A 22,135-nucleotide genomic window follows, 5' to 3' on the forward strand; every position below is an offset into this window, starting at 1 on the left:
CTCTTGTCACGGGGAAGGCACCCTCCTGCCAAAGCAACTGCCAGGAATGTCCTCTCTATTAAACAGACATCCATCTATTATCTTAAGAATCCAATGGACATTGCAAATGATAGTCATTCCTTCCACAGTAAATGAAATTACTTGTATCCTTTTTACTCAAAGTGGATAAATGAAGCCCAGAGGGAGGAAAGAGATTGCTCAAGGCCACCAGACAAGTCAGTGGCAGGACTGCACTAAGAAAAAAAAATCAACAGTACTCCCAGGTTTGGGATACCTTGGCCCATGCACATAGACAGTCTTTATGAAAAGTGAGTCAAGAAACGTAAATAGTGACCAATGTATGGATAATTGTCTGAAAAAATAACTACACTGAAGCACAAATACTGTAAACTTGGGGTAGAATCCTGAGCTGGCAACACTGGGTGTGTTAGAAGAATAATTAATCTTTCCTGATAAGGATTTACTGAAAAACAAGTGAGCTGCCCCTTAGCAACATTTTTTCCTGATATATCCACCAAAGCTAGTTCTGCTATGAACCACTCTCAGTCATAGCAACACCATAATTATTTTGCTAAGCATTTAGCAACTGTGTTGCCACATGTCATTACAAACAAATAATGCATCTTTGAAGTGACAAGTAAGAGAAGTGTGAATGAGGAGTTGTTAGAAGCATTTCACCTGGTCAGCAGGAGACCTAACCAGCACAAGGGTGCCGCAAGCTGTCATTGGGGACTGTCATAAACAGAGCAGCTTCCAGCCCAGAATGTGCCGAAAAGATTATTAACTTTGTCAGAGAGCTTTTGCTTATCAAAAGCCAAAGGAACAACACAAACCCGATAGTGTAACAGCAGCCAGCAAAGAAAAAAACTGTTAATTCCCCAATAAAATCATGAACCATAAATGTTAGTGGACCAAAAGCCCAAGGGAAGGCTCTGCACATCAGCAGAGAAAAACCTGACATTACCCAGCAGGAGAAGTGGGCAGGGCAGTACAGCCTACACAGGTCCCTGCCACACACTTACGATATCGGCTGCCTGCATTACAGATTTGTCTTCCCACAAGATCTCTCTGGCTTGCAACACTGCCCATTGGATAGCCGTGCTGCTTGGAGAGAAGCACGCTGTTTGTGAAAACTTCACCATAGCCATTCCCCACCCTAACTAGCTATTTCCCCACCAGCCACCGCCAAGCCATGTAGGTCATGGGAGCTATACTGCTGGCATTTGCTAGGATGAGAAGTTGCTGAAAGGTCAGGCGCAGTTTTACCACATCCTTTCTGCCTCTTATGCAGTGCAAAACCACTAAGCTCTGTGAAAGGGAATCCATGTGCCTTGTGTCATAGCAGCTCCTGGAAGCACCTCTTTGCTTTTGCCCTGTCGCTTGTGTTCTCCTGCTCAGTGTCACTCCGCTCCTAATGCGGCCAGAGCAGAGGAATTCTTGCTCTCCATTCTGCAATGTAGGTGCACGCGATGCTTCCTTATACCTATCATGGCTGCCTGTAATGTACTTGCTTTTACATATCCAGCTCCAGATTTACAGAGAAGCTGTGCAAGCAGATGCCTCAGTCCAGTTTACATATACAGCTGTGTATCTACCCCATGGGCACAGTTATTACAATTATACATGCAAGCTGGATAATGAAAAAACAAAAATATCTAATTAAACACGAATTTGCTATTATGCAGCAAGTAGAACTTTATGAGTTTGTAAGTAGTGTACATAGATCTCCCTTGCTGGATGACACGTGGGTTACTGCTGTGAAATTTTTGCAAACCTTTGAAATCCCTGCAAAATGAGGCATCATCAGGCAAGTACAGAAATAGATGAAAAAGAGAGGAGGAGCCTGAGTAGAGACAGTTGTGATAGAAATACGAGACTGGCCTTATTAACAGAAAGCTGAACTTTAACCTGCAAATACAGAAGAACTGCAAATGTTATCTCCCATTATTTAAATACATTGTATCACAATCCCTTCTCCAGCCGCACTACCTTCAAAGATGTTTCAATTGTCATAGATTATCTCACATTTAAAAATACAGGTGTGGAGAGAGTCGCTAATATATTTAGTCTGGGGAGCTTCATTTTGGTCATCTCTGTCACTAGCTTCCTCTTAAAACATTTAATAGCAGCTTCATTCCTCTTGGCTTCTATGAAGTGGGGATTTTAATTTATTTATGCTGATGAGGAACTTTTTGATATCCTCTTCCCTTCTTGTTGCCATTATAGAGAAGAGGGCAATGATTTTTTAAGGAAACTTTTTTACCTAGAACATGCAAAATTAAAAAGATACTGGTAAATGCAGCATAATTCAGGCTTGCAGAACTCTGGAGACCTAGTTAGAGAATACCTGTTAATGGAATTAATTTTTCATGCTCCATATATGCAGAGGAATGTATTTCAGGGAATATAACTGCCTACAGTATAAAATCAGGGTCAGTTTCAAAAGTAATGTAATGAAAAGCTAGAAACATGACCTGATGAAAGTACCGGTTTGTTTAAATATCCCATGACTTGTTAACTGTACAACAAACGCTCAACTTCACCCGTTGCGCAGTGGTTGAAGAGGAAAATGCCACATGTCACTAATCTGACAGTTACTTGTAATATTTAATGCAGCCAACCCCCTCTCAACCTTCTGCTTCTGGCTAATCTATTTATTTATAACTTTGCTGCCAAGTATTACTTAAAAACTAAAACAAAGGACAGGATTCAAATATGAAGCATGGGTTACTGCCATCCCATCTTCCCTTGAGGCTGCTTGTGATGGCTTTCTCAGACTTACTTCCCCAGTCCTTCCCTGTTCTTTAATTCTTTCTACAGCAAGTTCACCTCCCTCCCCAGAAAATCTTGAGATTTTCTTAGAAGTCAGGTAACTTAAATTAAACCATAGGTTATTGAGCCTTTATGACTCACTTTATCAAGCTCTTCTGAATAACCATGTGGGCCAGAAAATTAATTAATTTCTATTGTGTATTTGCAAAATCTATTAATGTTCTTCAAGAAGAAATAAGCTCTGTCACTCACAGAAAATTGAACTATCAGACCCTAACGTTATTTTTGCAGCACTATATTTTTCTCCAAAAGTAGATCTCAGCCTCTTGCAAGATTATCCAGGCATGATCACCAAGCACCATACTACCTAGGCAGTACTTTGGAAGATGAACAAATACATTCAAGTATCAGAAACTGATTTTCACTTTTGGAGAATAAGCCTTGAAAATTTCATCCACATGCGCCCTAATGGTTCAAAAATCAGACAGCCAAGGAAATCCCAGAATTTTCTTCCTTTCCCTTGTCCCTCTCCCACTGAAAAAAAAAAAAAAAAAAAAAAAAAAGGCGGGGGGGGGGGGGGTGGAATGCAATTTTCAAGGCAATGTTACAATTCAGACACCTAGCAACAGTAATACAGGCAAAGGACTCTTTCCCTCCCTATGTCAGCAAGCCGAAAGTCTTCTCCCTCATTTTCAGTGCCAGAGAAATAGGATGGGGCCTGTTCGTGTGGCACAGGCACAGTGCCCTTTGTTGACTGTAACTGTCATGTTACACCTGCGCTGCCACTGGAAGTCAGCTACAAACAGCTGCACAAAGTAGAGAAAAACATCGGGATCCTTTTGGTTCTCCCGTTATTCCCAGTTTTTCTTATTTCTCTCAGGAAGATGGAAGATAGGTGATAATTCCCTTTCAATACAGCATATAACAATCATCTGGAAGGTGATAAATGCTATACTCCAGAGAGACTGGCACAGTGAAACCCAATTGTATTAATAAAATGAGACAGCAACTGCAACAATCTGCAAATCCAGAGATCCTTGGAACTATGTGAATAACTGATATTTTACTATGCTGGCAGTTCTGAAAAAGTATTTTTAAAATTTCAGTTTGAAGGAAATGTTCAGCATTTCAACTTTTGATAAATTGAAGGAAGTTGAAAAAAATACCTTCATAACAAAAATATTAATAAGAGCATTTCTGGTGGTGAGAGGGTAAGGATACTCTTCCACTCAAAGGTGTCACTGAAAAATGTTATCCAGAATATATTCTCCAGCTCTAGCCTTTGCTGTCTCAAATGAACTGATGGCATAGTTCATAGCCTTTGGATCTGCAGAGCTGTCAACTAGTGTAATTTTATAGTGCGTATCGCATTTGGGATTTGGGATTATAAAATTCTGGAGCCAGGAAGTTGCAAAGAATCTTCAGTTTTCATGTAAAAAGCTGAACATTTTTTAATCTTCCTGGCTGCAGACAAGAAATGAGGAGGCAGCCATTAGGCTAGAACATCCTTGAAGGGAAAATAAAATCCAAAGTCAATCCATCAGTCAATCAATCTTGTGATTCTGGATCTCTGACTCATGATTTTAAATAGTTTGAGTCGAAGAAACTGGTTTTGGCCTTCGTTAATACAGACGTTTACTGTGGATACGCACTTCTGTGATTATTTGGAAGGCAATTTATGCCAAAAGACACACCATATGATTTTCTTCCAAGCATACAATAGCATGGCAACTAACCAAATGCCATTATGAATGCCAGTTACTGTTATGCGCACACATATCAAGATGCAAACATGTATCTGTCATTCCATAACTACTAAAACACAGTTTGATGTTCTTCCCACTGGGCTACTTTTTTTTGGAGTAGTTCATTATTCAGTATTCAGAATTCATAATAGAAGGCAACACATCCCTGAATAACATTTAGATTTTAGGGACCACCTGTAAACGAGGGGCCAATAAACATATATATTACCCACAGTGCAACTGTATTCTGGTCTATGTAGCTTTCACTTCTCTCTCAGTTAGGAATGGAGCTGGATTCATAAGCAAACCAAGAAACAACCCTTGTCCTTGTCCTGAAAGACAGAGGTCTGGTTGGGAGAGGAGAAAATCCCAGGAAAATTGCATTGCTTATCAATAAACAAATGAACATTGCTGAAGCTTCAAAATAGCATTTGGAAGATGCTTGTGAAGTTCTTTGAATGAAATACCGAACAGGAGTCTAAAAATGAACTCTTGTTATTCAAAGTAAACGGTGTAGAAAGAAAATTAGCATTACTGTAGAGGAGAAAGGAACTGTTTGTGTTTCTGGTCATTAAAAGTGTGATTAAATTGAAGAAGTCGAGATGAGACAGACCATGTGCCATGCATTTCCACTGAAGACAGCCAGGCAGCATCATATGTGACTTCAGAATAAATTCTCCTGTAGCTGTGTATCCTAGTAGGGCTTGATTTTATTAAATGTCATGCTAGAAACTATTACTTTGCTGTGTTTATATGAAGTAGCTACTGGTGCCATCCCATCTGTGCCTCAACCCTCATTAGCCTCTGCTCTCATTTTCTACAAAGATTAATCTATTTTGAGAAAAATCATGGCAAGAAATTATGCTTGTATAGCAAGGTCTCATTCTGCAAATTGTGAGAACTGTGAAGTTGTCCTTCTGTTTGCACTGAATCTAAGGCCACAATGTCAAAGACAGATGATTAAATGAGTCTGCAGAAAGGCGTATATTGGCAATCCTTGGTTTTGCTTGTGTAACTGAGCAGTTACATGTACATAGTCAGAACTGGCCAAGAACACAGCTATTATATGATTCATACATACAGCTGTGGCAACTATATATCAAATTAGGTCTAAATATGCACATACTACATGTAGAGCTGCACACTACAGTAATTGAAAATATTTTTCTGTGACTGTCAGTGCAGTCATTCTACACACCATTCACGTCTGTTTAAGAAAAACAGGTACATTATCCATTTGTGTACCTTCAGTTTGAACTCACTCCACATAGTGCTGACCACACAACTTCTGTATTCTTTCATGTTCATAGCAAGATAAGATATATCATGCCACCGGGCAACTCAGTGGAACTTCCTCGGCCTGTGGCTGCATTCAGAATTTGCTGGGCTGCAGAATTTAGCTAAAGAAGCTAAAAAGTAGAGTGCTGGACCAATCTTCAGAGGTGAAGGTTCTCTTTCCAGCACTGGTTCAACCTGAGACAGGTCACACTAGATTGTGTTTTAGCTTTCCTCCTTTGTAAAGCACTTGGGTATATACTTACAAAAAAGTATTATGTAAGACTCAGCTATTATATTAACATAACAATTGGAAAACATGATACAAATACATGATATTAGGTTATTTCTTGTGGGTTTTTAATAACTTTTAATGACCACAGATTATCCAGGTTAGTTTGTAGAGCAAAATACCAAGGACCACTTTACTGAAGAGTTTGTATGTCTCAAGTGGCTTTACAGTTGCCATGGTAAAATTTATTTGCTGAGTGCCAGAGTGCATTGTGGAGGAATAGAGTTGTTTTCCTTCTTAAATGGTCAAAACATAAGTTAAACCTGACTTTAGGCAGGCTCAGTGTACCCTGCAGCCACCCTGGAACATTTTCAACAAATAAAAGTTTGAAATTTGAAACAGGAACATTTTTTTTTTTTTCAGCCGGCTTTGCCAGTTTTGGCTAGGGAGATGCTTAACTGTCAAAGCTTTTCACATTTAATGTTGACTAAATACTAAGTAGCACTGCCCTTCTCCCTTTGCCCTTCTGCCAACTCCGGGGGGGGGGATGATGGGGGGGGGGGGGGGGTTAGAAAAAGAAAAAAAAGAGGAAAGACAAAAATCAGAGGAAAAAAAATCAAGGGAAAAAATACCAGGAGAGGTGAGGAAGGCTAAAGAAGCCTTTAATGGGAACTGCAGTTCAACTCTGTTCACAATCCTTTCACCGTGCATTTAGGCACTGGAGCGTTATAAATATGAACATTCAAGACAGCACTGTAATAGATGCCGAAATTTAACTTCTAACTTGTGCCTTACCTTGTTTTATTTCAAAGTCATCATACATGCTACTAGGATGAATTAGGTGCATTACTGAGAATGGGTTAGAAACAGCATGGCTGAGCTAGTCAAACTTTGCACTGGGTTCTGCTAGGGCACATTTGCTACGTAGCTTAGTTGGATTTACAAGATCTCTGATGCTGAGTATGCCACCCTAAAATCAAGCTCCCAAACCCTCTCTCACTCTGACCTAGATGAGAAATAGCTATTTTATAATCAAATCCATATTACCAGCAGACTCCTTGATTTTTTTATAGATTTTTTAATAAGTAGTTATGTAATATAATGTATTATATTGCATGCATACATATATACCATACAGATATACTATGTAGATACAGACACACTATAGAATATCTACCGAATTTGGAGAGGTTGGAACATGCATGCATTTGTAGTGCGTAAGCAAAAAGCCCAAAGCCAAAACCAAAGAAAAGCAAACATGAGGAAAAGAGTGGTCTATTTTGCTCTGAAAATGGAGCTTTTTCTGCTTCACCCTGCTGCATTGCTGGATGCAGCTGCACAGCATAGACTCATGCCCTGCGAAAATACTCTCCTTGCTGTTTGTGTAGCACGTAGCTGCTGTCGAAAGTTGAGGTCACTGAGCAGAAGTGATCTATACAGAGGCTAGAGCCACCATGTGATGTCTCATTTTGCTTCTTGCCACCCAGACCTCTGCGCTAGGGCGGCAGGCAGAGACATTCCATTAGTTTCACATCACCTTCTGGCACCGACAGGCTCTGCCATCGTACGAGAGGCTGATGTTAACACCAGATCTGTGCACGATTGTTTTTAACAGCAGTACAGCTTTCATTGAGATCAGGCATGGGCAAATGATCATATTTCTGTCAAATCAGCCAGAGCTGCGATACAGTGTTTATGCCAGCTCTGTGCTTTTATGCCAGATTGATGCCAACTGTGGGAAGACAGACAATGCTTGGTATGGTATAAAGTGCAAGTGGTGCAGACAAATGATACCTGATCCAGCAAAAAGCTTGCAGGAACAAAGTTGACTGATCAGCAATTTTTTAACACATTTGAGAGGGCAGAATGAATTTCTACCGGATCTGCGCTTTGTATCATTGTGACCATGATAGTTTTGATCTGATACTAAATGCCCTAAAACTAGATTTATTGGATACCAGCCCAAGACTTTGTAAACCAAGGCCTACTTGTTCGTGTCTGTGTCTTCTAAAGGTTTATCTACCTTGTGAGAAAAGTTGTGTTACAGAATCTGAGCTGCTGCATCTAATTCAATGCCATGCATAGATCATGGAAATATATAACTCCTCCCATTCAGCACCCTGCTAACTGGCAGTGCTTCTTAGCTTTCCATTTTAGAGCTCATAGCTATACAAATGCTGCAGTGGTATTTAGGCACCCTGGCTTGTTTGGGTTACTCAGAGATCCCTAGCACAATGCTTCACAGTACATTTTACAAACGTCTCTTGTTTCCATTTCCTTATTAAACAAAGAAAGAACAAAATCATAAGATGTATTTCATTTTCAGCTTTAAGCATTCTGTTCTGGTTTTGGTGGTTTTATTGTGAATCACATGTTTTAGGTAACATACCCATGTGCTTTTGCAAATATGATCTCTGAGTGATCCCACCAGGAATGCACAAGACACAAAACTCTCATAACTCGAGAGTAAATTGCTAGAACGGCACCTGGGCCGTGTGGTCAGCATGTGCACAAAACCACTGAGCACCAGCACATGTCAAAGAAGTAAAGCCTAATGGATCAGGTGCCTGGAAGCAGGATATGAGCTATTCTGTATAAAATGTCCTCTTTAAACTCCTGGGGAGGTATTCTGTTTGCTGATTTATTGTGACAGGAATTCTTAGTCCTGTGCCCACACGAAATGTCATCACAGCTAGTATCAATTTCATACCTCTGCAGGAAGATCATGGGGACAGACAAACACCTGCTCTGCTAATCACGGACCATTTAGGTCAGGGTCAGGCTTCGCTGATCAGCAGCATGGGGAAGTTATGCTGCTTCATTAGCTGTGCCTATTTCTGTGCATGAAGAAAAATCTGTGTTTTTCAGTGTTATCAATCTGGTATCCTCAGGTTTGCTTCCCTCAGCACTAAGGGACAAGCTGGGTGGGCTTCTAGCAAGCATGCAGCCACTGCATGCTACTGTGTGGAGAAAGGATGTCTTGTCGATCATCCTGCCTTATTTCCACATAAATGTACTTATTTTAGAGCCACTAGCTGAACTCATCATCCAAAGGCTATACCGATAGCCAGATGTCAGAATAATAATTTTTTGTTCTTTCAAGCTTTTCCCCAGTAGCTTTAAATAGAATAAATTTTCCACAGAGAAAGAATCTTCTATTAATAGCATTAGATCATTTCAGCACTTGAAAGGAAGAAATTAGTTGAGGTTTTTATGTTGGTTTTTTTTTTTTGATACTTTTAAAAATATTGTAAGTTCTTCTATTGTGCAGGCAAGAGTGTCCGCCTTCAGAGTTTTAATTACTGAAGAAAAAAAATTCTCTCTCTTTCTCTGACTTCAAAAAACAAAAATAGTGAATGAGACTATGTGAAATGGCTTAAAATAAACATCTTCAAACAATCTGGTCCTATGTGTCAGTTTTTTCTCATGCTTTGATAATCCCATCTTAGTTGTTGAAACAGACTTACACAGATTGCATAGGAAGCCTGAAGATGATTGAAGGGACTTCTGCTTATCTGGTGCAGTGAATTGTCAGCAAGAGGTGATGTTCTGAAGGGCAGTCTCAACAAATTTCCTACTATATTTTCTCAAAACGGAGCAAATTTGGCCAGTTACACTTCCATGATCTCACATTCTAAGATGTCTCCTCATTCATTTAAGAAAATGAGAGGAAAACAAGCCGTAGGCTTCTCTGCCTTTTCCAAATAAACTTTGTTATCCTCTTATGTAAAACAGCAAGTGGATATTCCAAGTGGCAAAGAGCTTTATACACAGCTTCACTTAAAAGCAAAAACATAAAACATGTTTTGTTCCGCAGTCACAGAGATTTCAGTCATTTATTGTAATGAATGGGCAATGTCAAAGGAACATATGGTATTTTTAGCTCTGCTTCATTACCCAATGTGGTAAACGAATCCTTGATACTTGTAACACATCTAGAAGCTTTCTCTGAGAAGGAAGGCTTTTCCTGCACAGTCTTGAGTAAAGTCAGACTCTTATTGTCCAGAGAATCAGTAAACTGTACTGAGCAGGAAGAGAAGGCTGCCTGCAGGATAAGTAGTCAGGTCTGTACAAATGGTGAAATGATAGCAAAAACCAGAATTAGGTGTAAAAGCAGCATGTGTACAGAGAAGAGGAAGGGTAGCCCAGTGAGGAAAGGGAATAGTCTCTGGTGGGGAAATGTAATTTTAGTGTGACAAACTCCTTGTCTGACCTTATGTTCAGGAATTTAGGACTGAAGCTCTCTGTTAGAGGCAGATAAGCTCAAGCTAACATGACTGAAACAGGGCAGTATAAGGCATAATAATATATGCCTATAAAGGCAATAGAGCTGACCGGCACATTTGATACCAATATCCTCTGTTAATGTGTTTCACAACATTTTTTTTACTGTTATGTTTGCCATATGAATCTATTTGACCTGCCAATGAATTTGGCTTATGCTTGAGTAAGATGACCTTTCTTTCTTTTTCCTCTCTTACTGCACAAGATCCTTGACTTGGTTTGATATGCTCTGCTCAGTCTAGACATGAGCCAAAGTATGAGGAATCTGGCTTATTCTAAACAAAGTTACGGGATTTCAGAATGAAGAATGGTTTTTTGCCATGAACTTCCCCTGTTGTTTTTAAATAGTTGTTTCTAAAGGTAGCTTCAAACAGAGATAGTTTGGATATAACTTATACTGTATAGGAAGGAACATGTTAGTTTGGAATAGCATGGATCAGTGCGGCAAGCACTGAACACCCTTCCAGTTCTCATAAAAGCCTGTGGATTTCAGGGTTTCTTGGAACATCACAAGGATCAAATCCAAATTATGCCTAGCCGAGTGAAATTCAATACCATCATTACACAAAACAATCCACAAAGTTAACGGCAGTCTGAAATCTCTGCAAATGCTGAAGAACAATGGCATAAATTTCAAGGCAGAGTGATATGGAAATCTTTAAATATCTTAGTTTTCATTACACTCATAAGTAATCAGTTTTCGCAGCTATGATATTGTCACTTCCTTTATTAGTTCTCATGTAGGTTTCTGGCACAAAGAAGCTTTCAGGAGATTTTTGTGGCTTTTTAGTGGTTCCTAAAGCAGGAAGCACATAGGCTTCCTCATGAGGAAGCAGTTATTATAATATTGTGGGGGGGGTCTTGTTTCCAGCTCTCCATGACTCATGCAAGCAGCTGAGAACACAGTTAAAATATGAAAGCTGAAAAGAAACTGAGAAGAGGGAGTAGTTATTCCACTTCTTCTCTTGGAAGAACTGAAAAATACATAAATTTAGGTCAGACAGGGTAAAAATATTCCATGCTGTTTTTCCTTCCATGCTATTTGGGCTTTGTGAGACTTAGAAAAACAGGCCTAGGATATGGTTGAAACGAACAAGACTATCATTTACTTGTTTAATAAAAACCTCATGCATTGAAACAGAAATTCAGTTCATATTCTATGGTGGTTTTAAAATTAAAGTTTTGTCACAGATTGGGTTATCCCCTTTGCATAAAAAAAATAATAAATAAAAATAATAATAAAAAAAAGAGATATAAACAAGAGGGAAAAGTCCAAATATTCTTGGTGATGAAAGGCAAATGCTCGAAAAACATTCATTAGGTGTTTCCTTCTCAAAAACCTGACCCAAATGAAAATCAAGAGCTGGAGACCAAAGAAATACCTGGGATTGTTAATCATAAAAAAAAAATATGTGAATTTAAAACCTGTTGCCAGTAAAATTAACAAAACTTGTCTATACAAAGACAGAGCCTCCTGACATGCTTTTAATTTTGAAAATGGTAGTTATTTTTTGTTCTTTTGCATAAGCACTGACCAGCAGCATAGAAGTGTAATCATGTGCTCCCTAGACACTTTGCAATATTGTAAAATCTTGGGGTTTTGTTTGTTGGGGTATTTTGTTTTGTTTTGTTTTTTAACAACATTACATCATAAACCAAGTCTGTAAATGTAGAACCGGAGCAATCTTACCTGTTCAGACAAAATGTGCAGAACTGGATTTTGATCAGCAATTTCTGTGTGTATGTGAAACACTGTGCAGAGAGGGTTTGTTATACCAAGGCAGATTTAAGCTGTTCCACATCCACCATGCTGGCCTCGACCACTAAGTTGCCTTAACAAAGCCATGGGAAAACTGATTAGTAGGAAAATCTTGTGCAACTCAGAGTTGCTACAGCCTCTTCTGCTTCACCTGCAGGCTGATCTAGGATGAGGAGGACAATGCCTGATGCATTAGCCACATGGTGACACTTACAGAATCCATCCAGGCACTTAAAGGCAGATGTGGGGAAACTTTACCAATGCTGCTATAGACTTTTAAATGCAGATGCTGCTAGTAGACTTTTAAAATATCAAAGAAACCATTTCTCAGCAGTTATCATTTACATTTTAGTTTAGCTCATGGCATTCTTTGTACCTACTTTGCATATGTTTGTATGCTACCTCCTTCCTCCTCTGTTTATTTCAGTTTAAGGTAGTTCTTTCCAAGCTGGTGTAAGCACTATAGTCATTAAACATCACACTTGTACCTATTATTGCCTAATATTCCTAGAGTTAGTAACCATCTGCAAACATATTGTTGAGGTTTACTATATGACCTTTGCAGTTGTTGTAAGCAGTACAACCTAACTAGCCCACAAAGTTTCTCCTTGAAAATAACATGAATATTAAAATGGTATTTTCTCCCCTTCTTTCAAACGTAACCATTTGAAGAAATTATTATGATGCATTTTCTGACTTGTTTTTAGCAACAATTGCCTAGTTTGTGTGGAAAGAATGTTTTATGAAGTCAAAAATCAATACAAAACTCAGTTCTTGCACTGAACTGCTTAAAGACTCACTCCAATTAATGAAATCAGTAGAACTTGGGTTAAATGCAAAGCCCTTTCTCCACTAAATTGAGTGCACTATAAACCTTAGAAAAGAACAAGCGAAAAGAAACTTGTCCATCTGTACATTAGAGTAAATTTGCTTTTTCTGTCACAACCATAGCATCATTCTAGCAAGTCTGAAATTGTCATTATATCCATTTTGTTAATTTATGCATAGCAATTTAATTGATGCTAAAATGTCTTGCTGAAGGGCTCTAGGAAGATATATGCCATTCTGGACATAGGGATATATAACAGACCAGTGTAGTATATGGACATTTCAGATCAGCTGTAATATAGGCTAAAACACAATACAAAGTAATTTTTACTTTACCAAAAATATAAGAGCTAAAGTCTTGATGAAAGTTAGTGACTTTCAGTACCAACAACTCATACAAATTTGCGTGTGTGTTTAGGGACTTCTGAATCTCGTAATTTAGTAAGAGAAATAATGATCTTTATCCTTCCTCTGGAAAGAAAATATCGGAATTCTTAGTTCATTTTTGGAAGGATGGTTGTTTAGTTTGGTTGGCATTTTTGTTTCAAAGAAGAATCTTGTTTTCTTTGCACTTTGTAAGGAAAGAGCTCGTTCTCTGTCAAGTTAGAGTCACAAGATCACACTACTTAAATACATGCCAGAATATGTTGAGTCCTCAGTGCCAGCTGTTCATAGACCACTTCTAATGGGCTGCATTACTTGCTAACGTAGACACAACCAATATATTACATTAGCAAAAGGAACAGCAGTTGTTTTCATAGTTGTTCTCCCTGCTTGGCTGCTGGGTGACATAGAGATTTAATGGACAGAGATCACTGTTCTCCTGCCAAATTCTCATTTTGTTGTTGCCATGTGGGACATTGTCTCTCTATTCTATTTCTTACACAGGGCAAGGATTACAACTCAGTAGTTTATTTTTCCTAGCTCCTACAATACAAGAAGAAAACAACCTGGAATGGAGTAATTCCAAGACCTGCAGAGGAGACAGTTTTATATATTTTGAGTAATTTCCATGTTCATTCCTCGCCCTGAAGATCCTGCCATTCCCATTAGGAATAGATTGTGGTCTTGTTTCAGACAAACAGGGATAATCACTGCAGTAAATCTGATATGCAATTATTTCTCTTGGCCCTCAACCAGTAAAGAATTTCATTTCAGAAGGCATATTGCTCTATTAGCACTTTAAAGACTGTTAACCAGAGCCCATCAATGTGGAAGCAGAATCTCAAATTTTAGCGTATGGACCTCCCAGAAACTCATTAATTTTTAAAGATACTCAGATCTCTACAGTTAAGCATGTTGGACTTTTGTTAGATCAGTGCTTTAAAGCCCTTCTCTGAGCCTTGAGATAGAGCCATGGTAAGGAGCAGACAATGTTAGCTTTAACACAAGATTTAACAGGTGAGAAGTGCTATTGCCCATGGGGACTTCGTACTGTCGGACTCTCCACTTTGTGTGTATGCACATACACGTGTGCCTTTTCAAGGATGCTGAGGACAACAGAGTATTTATGGTACCTTGTTGTCTTTTGAAGACTGCTGAGTATTTAGCATAACCGCCTCTTTGGAAAATGCTAGTAGACAGTGGGATACATGGATCTTTAAAAACAATGGTCCCCTCAACGTATTTCCTACATGACTCCTGTTTACAGAATGTTATGTGGAGCAGACCAAGCCATCTCTATAAAGTATTTAACCATACATTCAGGTGATAAGACGTCCTAAGAAGGGTTTCATCACAATTTACATACCAACTTAATGTAGAAATCACTAGTGGCTTTGTAACAGATTTACAAGGAGACAGATTGGATGCATAACCTTTACACAAAAGTTGAATTCAGTCACTGTGCCTGTTTTCTATCTACCTTTCTTTGTAGCTGTTCTGGTTTATGTCATATTTTTGTTGTCCAAGTATTTCTTCTTCCGCATCTTTGTCCTATTCTGTATAGCAGGCCTGGAGTATGCACCAGAGACTGTTCACTAATGTGTATTTGTTGCCAATGGCTGTAAGGAAAGTGAAAGTGCAAAGCAGCAGTAGTGATAAGGGGGGGGGGGAGGGGGGAAGGCAGATGCTCTTGCATTTCACAAAGCAGAACAAATGTTTTCTGTCTGCAGTAGTGTTATTGAACAGTGACAGAGCACCAACAGAGAGCTGTGATGCGTTCAAAGGAAGAAGGAAATTATGCATTAAATTACAAGGGCATAAAAGTGCATAGGACATGAGGATTTGATTATTTCTCTAATATACAAGTTTGGGATGGATATAAAGTGAGAGCTGACTATATGTCTGACAGACATAGACTCCCGTAGATGGGAGAAACTCTAAACAGGTCAATTCTGGGGCAGGAATCCCGAAAAAAAGTAATGCATAGTTCCCTGTTAGCAAGTACAGTGCTCTTACACCCATGACTTCCCTGGGTGTTACGTGTCCCTCTAAATGTGACTGCTATCAGGGATAAGGTGCAGTGAAATGGATTTGAAGGTGCCTCTTGGAGACAGCACAGGGTGTGTTTCAGTCTGCAGACTCCCTGAAGAAGCTATGAAAAACATCCTTTCAACAGGTTTGCAGCAAGGCTACAGCTAATTAAACAACTGCAGGTGATGAAACACTGGTCCTGCAGTGCAGACAACAGCTTTACTACTACAAGTGCATGGAAAGCCTAATTCAAGTCATTGCTGTGCTTCCTGGGGTTGGCCTCCTTGGGTCCTGCAGAACAGCATCTCTCCAAAGAGGCCTGGGGAAACTGTACAGTCCTGGGAATTTGTAACATGTCTGTGGTACACAACCCTTTGCAGATGCAGGATGGACAAGGCTTGGTGCACAGTCTGGCTCTTGGCCCTCCTCAGAGGCAGTGCTCATTTGACTTTATCTGAACAGATTTTTTGTGAATCTCAGGAGATGCTGCTCTGTCTGCTGCCTGAACAAGCTCTCACTGGGTGAGAGGCATGCAAATGTCAAGTTTCCCCTCTCAAAAGAAGATCTTGTACAGGCTCGGGTAACTGAATTAACTGTGATTCTACAACAATCCTTCATTAGTCTCATTTTCTTACTGTTATTTAGTTCTTCCTTATCCAGGTAAAACATGTTGTGAGTTCCTTTACGCAAACACTGAAAAACTTATTTTGTTAATGAATTGCTAATGTCACACTGTGCATTGTAAATCACAGGAAGTGCTATTGGGACTTGACACAATGATCCAAAAGCATGAAGCGTTCCTGATTAATTTCTTTGCACCTTGGCTCATATGGCGGTAATGCTGTTAGGTGATACGTCAACTTCCCGAAGGAACATTTTCTGGAAGAAATCACAAATCTCAAGCATATAAAGTGCATATTTATCTAAGAGATTTAGCTGGAGTTGCCACTTCCCTGCTCTCTTTCCTTTGATAAGTATAATCTGATTCCCCGTTCATTTTAGCTAAAGCTGGTTTTAAAATCCAAATACTTTGAAGGGAGGCTCAGCATGACAGAATGGAAAAAAACTTCCCTGGCAAGCACAGCCCCCTCCTACCACCCACAAATTATGGTGTTTTGGGGTTTTGTTTCCTCCTTCAATTAAAAAAAAAAAGTTAAATCATAATTTAACATAATAAAGAGCAGTCAAAATTATAGAACAAGGATAGGTGGCAAACATCTGAGTATGAAGTGAAAACGGAAGCTCAGACTCTGGAGACCACACGAAAGGTAGAAAGAAAGCACAGTAACTTGCATTTTCATGCAGGGAAGTATAAAAACCTAATCAAGATTCATACCACCTGGCTAAAAGAAAGGTGATACAGCCCAAGACCAGCCTGTACTCAGTGGAAACTAAACCCAGCTATGTTTTGGGTATGGTGCTCATAGAGGACTCTATTCCCCTTTGTCATTCTGCCACTTATCTTAGTATTTTCACCCTGCCTTCATGTATCTCCATGAGTCTGAATTTTGCACAAATTTACTGTGCCAGATTTTTCCCCCAAGGTAACTCGATGAATGACGTAGTTATGTGGATGAACCTGGCCCACTATCCATCTGCGTCCTTATGAGATTAAACTATTGGGTGAGATGAAATCCAAGGCAGGAAGTCATAAACATAAAGGGTTACAATTTTGAGAACAGAGATTAGAATTCGAGCCATTTATAGCTACACTGTTGGCTATACAAAACTTAAAAATTTGGATAGGTAAATGACTGAATTTGCACCTCAATCCTGTAATTTTCCCAAGTTTGTTTCAATATTTTTCTTGTGTAACAAATATGATATATCAGAGCAACAATCTGTGTCATGTCAGCATCTGTGCATCCAAAATTAGCTTATGATTATATTCAATAATGTACTACAGGTATCTTGCCTTTTCTAAATAACTAACCTGTTAGTAACTAGGTTTTCTGTTTTAAAAAGGATTCTGTGTAAATTTTTTCAAACCAAACCAAACCAATATTGAAACATTCACAGCTTCAAATACAAAGTCCTTCAAAATTTAAATAAATTTCAGGTTCATCAAAAGCTTTTTTCTCATTTCTAATTTTAATTTCTAATTGCTAATAGTCATTCAAAATTGGAAAAGTCAAAATACTATATGTTTAAAAAACTGAAATGGAAACTTCAAACTGGAACATTCCACTGCAGTTTTCTTTCAAAGACAGTCAAGAAAGAGAGCATGTCTGCAGAAATGCAGGTGACAGAAAACATTTTTAGAACAGGGAAGAGCTCCATCACAGGAAATATCTAACTAATGCAATAAAAAAGCTCTTCAGTTTGAATTCTGCTTCTCTGGAACATAACAAAAGTGTTCAAAGGCTCCTAGATGCAAACAATTTACCCTTATCCTGCAGATTCAATCAATGTGATCAGTTCTTCCTCTTTTAGGATGCTAAGCTAAGGAAAAAGGGGTCTGTTCCTGCCGCTAATTCTCTTTCCCAAAGCTCAGGATAGTCCTTACTCTAAAACCAAGACAACGTTTCTGCCTTATTTCCTCTGCAGGTTTCTCTCACTAGATAAAAAGTACCCTCTGTATAGAGCACCCTCTGTAGAGAAGTACTGTTTCTTGGCTAACCTCACAAACATCTGGCTTGCATGATTCGGGACCAACCAGTTGTAGACCTGAACCCTTTAAAAGCTCATCTCTCCCTGTGACGTTCTCCTTAACATCCTTTTTAGAGGTAGACACTAATTCTAGGCAGCACTGAAAGTTAGTACTGGTAAAGGCACCTCTATCCCAAAAGCTAAAAAGGTCATTTTGTTTCCATTCACTGTCTCTACCCTCTGGAGTGGACAAAAGGGAACCTTTTTTCCTTTTTTAACTCTGTATCTGAGTTGCAAAGACAGATGCAATGACAATAAAGGGGAAAACATGCAGAGCTGCATTACAAACAGATTCATCAGAAAACAGAGCACGCCTGCCTTACAAATTTGCCTGCAGCTCTTGTCTGCTGTGTTATTTTTAAACTGCCTGCAGGTTGCAGATTTTTCAGTGGTCCTTCTCCTACCACTGTACACAGAGGATTTAGCAAGGCACAACTTCCATTACCATGAATTTAAGTTACCAAAATTCCCAGCACATTAAAATTCAGCATCCTTCATCTTCCCATAAACTTCTTGCTGCAATCTGCGTATTCACAAGAGGGCATCCTACGTCTCTTACAGCCTCTCTCTTGTGGCAAGGTCAGTATAACTTGGCTCTGCATTCCTGATGTTCCCAACTCCCATACATCAGCCTGCAGAGTGCAGCCTGCAGTTGCTACAATCAGCCACCCAGGCATCAAGCTAGATTTGGCTCATCATGAAAAACCCAAAAAGGTAGACCCAACTGACTGAACCCAATGCTCAATTTCGCAACACTGTTATCACTCAAGACATGATCGTCTCAGCACCAAAACCATCTGCTGTACAAATGACGGCTAGGTGCAGGCATAGGGCGCTCTTCCATCACACACCCAGGACACAAACTTCACAGTGCTCCCAGCAAACCTGCCCCACTTCTGTGGGAAGCTGGATGGGATAGAGTCAAGACTTGACATCTGTAAATGGGAGAGCTTCTGTCCGCAGAAAAACTTCACGATCCATGCACAATTCCTACAGAGAATGGACTAACAGGAAGAACAGTCTATTTATGTCACCACAGTATTTTAAAGAAGAAAGCAATGGGGCATTTTTCAGAAACACTGATCATCACAACTGCTACTGATGTAAACAGAAGCTGTAGATGCTCAGACTTTCTGAGGGGTCAGACCCTGCAGCCAAATGTAATGAATATTATGGTTGGTTTCCTTCTTTGCTGCCTGGTTTATTCCGCAGCCCAGAGCAATATTGCAGAGCAATACTTGTCAGGTTAGAACCTCTCCCCTCATCTGATTTTGGATGTTTCAGACATCAAACCATTCACACTCTTGACCACTGTTAGGAGCTCTAGAAATTACCCCAGCTAGCACTGTAAGAAGCACTTGCCCAGTTTCATCAGCAGAGGCACAGCCACATTCATTTCCACCCCTTTGACACACACAGAGCAGATGACAACTGTGTGATATATGCAAAGTTTGTTTTGGATCTGGAGCTCCAGCACAGAAGCCTTTGCCCTCTGAGAGTACAGGAGGGACTTGAAAGTAATTTCAATATAAACAGAATCCTCTGGCCCCACAGGGCTGACGACTGTCTCCTTGTGGGACAGCGTGGGACCAATCAGTCTGTCTCAGCAGTGATGGCCAAGCAGAGCCTGGCCTCCCTGTGTCGGGTAGCGTTAGGTTCCCATGCTGTGGGTTAGGCTTGTGCTTGCTTCACCCTGTATAAAGACTGTCCCTCATCCTTCTGCATTACACAGCTAGTTAAGCTGTTGCTCATTTCTCCCTGCTGATTGGAGAGTCTTGATTTGGCTCTCGGCTGTTTATATTTTCCAGACATCCTCTATGTAATTGCATGGCCTGGCCCCAGGCTATCAGGCTCTGGGAGAAATAACCGCATTATTCCACAGAACAGTTAGCATAATTAAAATATTGACTGCAGATTAAAAAAAAGTGCTGAATATTTCACGGAGTGGTTGGAGGGTTGGCAAGTCTTGGCAGCATGTTGGCTGCAGGAACTGGCTGATATTTAGGCGCGCCTTCTCCTTCAGTATTCATTGCTGTACGTGGGAACTGCTTTTTGTGCTGTCAACTTCTTATCTCCCAAGCAGCCAACCCACAACCAAGAAAAAATGAACTGACTGGAAATGAGGAGCTCCAAGGGCTTTCTTGTGATTCTTATTGCCAGTGAGACCATTTCCTTGTTATTTATGACTTCAGGACATCTGCCTTGCTGTGTCTCCATCTATTTTTATTTGTGTCCATCTCTCCAAATACACAGTGTAGGAACTGCATATGGTGAAAATATACCAGGTGATAAAACCATTTGCTTAAGAACTGTCTGTACCATATGAGAAGCATTAATAAAGTTTAAAAGCCCACGAAAACCTCCACTGGAACATTTGTTTTAGCTACTATTCCTTCTTTGACATTTGATTTCTGTCTGTATTTTATCTGTAACCAAAGTCTAAGGCATAAAATAGTTACATTTCCACAACCAAGAGGGCAGAAGGGAATGGAAGAAACCCAGTTGACAGGGCGGCTGGTAGAAACTACAGAAGCACTGATCACTATAGGAAACTTGGGGAATTCTTAGTGCTTTTGCAATATCTCCCCATTCTCTTTCTTAGGGGAAATTCTGGAATAATAAGCATTTCTAGAGACACACAGGTTTGGGTTTGAATGACCTCCTGGTTCTGTCTACATCTACTGCTATCTAGCAAAAAAAGGTAAAATGATCTTATGCTACCAGTGTTAAACAAAAAATGGATGATGCCTAAACCACTTTGCAGACACCTACATCCTGAATGAAATGCAGTAGGTTAAGTAACTTGCCAAGGTATTGCTTTAAATCAGCTTCTTATTTAATCTTCACTTAATGCTTGAGAAATTCCTGGGATGGTAGGAAGTGTTTGAGCAGCAGTGCAGTCTTACAAGCAAGGACCAGGGACCGCTGAGCTGAGGCTGTCCTACTCCACTGTAGCTTCCAGGGACAAGGGTCTGATTTACAGTCTAATCTACAGCTCTTTTGAGATAAGCTAATTTTGTGAACATTTCCATTCCCACTCAAGGGATGTCACAAGAAATGGCCAAATGCTAATTTCTGAGGCTTCTATTACAGCTTTGAAGTAATCATACTAGCAAATTAATAGCAGATCTACCCTGCCATTTTCCATTGTCATTGCCATCTCTGTAATCAAGAGTAAGTCTGCTTCTTCAAAGCTTATTTCTGCGATACTCCCCATTTTTGAATATGCAGTTAGGAAAGGAGCATGATATTTTGGTGCTCTGGCTGTGGTCTATAGGCTACTGCTCTCCTTCTGTGCTAGGCTCATTGCTAGTTTCTGCTCTCAACTTAATATTGACCTCCAAACTGTAAATCATAAATATCACCTTGGGTAGTCACCATTCTTTCAAAAGCAAAAATACATTTTTACATACATTTTAAATCTCTTCTAAATTAAACTCCAAGATAAACTCTGGAATGAGACAAAAGATGCTCTAAATTCAGAACATAGAAAGAGAAATTCACTGGGCATGGACAATGGGGCGGGGGGGAAGGGGAACTGTTACAGCCTTTTCTCTGTTCTGATAGTTCATGTGGCCAAGTTTTTAGTTTGTCTCCACTGAATGATTCATCTCAATTACCAGTATTTTCAAAATTAAATGGAAGAGGAGAAATGTGTTCATTCGCCTGCTGTGTTTAATATTCTTCCAAAAACTGTTTCCTGTTTACTTGGAAATCCCCACCTCCATGCTGTGATTTAAGCATTTTCACCCTGTTAACTTAAAAACAAAGCCTAGAAGATGCTATATAGTTTTTATCTTGCAGTCATAAAGCAATTTATGATAAATGTTTTTGTTCCAGAGCGAAATTACCTGGAAATGTACATATGTTCATAGCTCCACATTGCTCATTGAAATCATAACCGATGGTTGAAAGAATAATACAAATTGTCATTTAGTTTTTATTCATGTAACATGTCTGATGACTGATGGCAGCTTCTCTTTTAACAATCACTGTATTGGGGCTCAAACACAAATCTCAGTAAAGACATCAATAACCCCATTTATGGAACTGTGCTACTTTCTTTCATGGTACGGGCTAGCACACAACTGTGAATAGTCAGTATGTATTGTTTCATGCAAGACTTGCCTATAAGCAAAACTTACAGTGTATTTTCAAGACAAAATTTTAAAAATA

General features: G+C 39.5%; 1 protein-coding gene across 3 annotated transcripts in view; it reads left to right on the forward strand.

Annotated features, from left to right (window-relative positions):
• Nucleotides 1–22,135, forward strand: part of PHACTR3 (phosphatase and actin regulator 3) — a 116,576-nt gene that overhangs the window by 39,797 nt on the left and 54,644 nt on the right. The window lies entirely within an intron of this gene.

The sequence above is a fragment of the Accipiter gentilis genome, chromosome 14 (assembly GCF_929443795.1).
Source record: "Accipiter gentilis chromosome 14, bAccGen1.1, whole genome shotgun sequence".
In the NCBI taxonomy this organism is placed as follows: domain Eukaryota; kingdom Metazoa; phylum Chordata; class Aves; order Accipitriformes; family Accipitridae; genus Astur; species Astur gentilis.